The sequence below is a fragment of the Penaeus monodon genome, chromosome 27 (assembly GCF_015228065.2).
Source record: "Penaeus monodon isolate SGIC_2016 chromosome 27, NSTDA_Pmon_1, whole genome shotgun sequence".
NCBI lineage: Eukaryota > Metazoa > Arthropoda > Malacostraca > Decapoda > Penaeidae > Penaeus > Penaeus monodon.
In genome coordinates, this window is record NC_051412.1 from 25374649 (window position 1) to 25374937 (window position 289).

Consider the following 289-nt stretch of genomic DNA (forward strand, 5'->3'; position numbering starts at 1 on the left):
AAAAAAAAATTATTTAACGCTGATGACCTGACATTCCTGGTTGGATCAGAATCAGTAGTTATGTTAGTTTCCGTTGTCTTTTTCCTTTTCCCTTTTAATGCATTTGTTTTAAAATGAGCAAGTGATTGACTTGTTATGGTTTAGTTGTTAATTTGATGAACAAGGACAGTTATAGGTGCTCCATTTACTCTATTTCTTGTTGTAGATCTTTATGCTAAAGTATAGGATCTACACACTAAAGTATAGGGTACTGTCCAGGATGGTTTAAACATGAACTCATATATGCACA

At 32.9% G+C, this 289-nt stretch overlaps 1 protein-coding gene across 1 annotated transcript in view; it reads left to right on the forward strand.

Annotated features, from left to right (window-relative positions):
• LOC119590719 (crossover junction endonuclease MUS81-like) overlaps positions 1-289 on the forward strand; it is an 8817-nt gene that overhangs the window by 1169 nt on the left and 7359 nt on the right. The gene's annotated exons all lie outside the window — the stretch shown is intronic.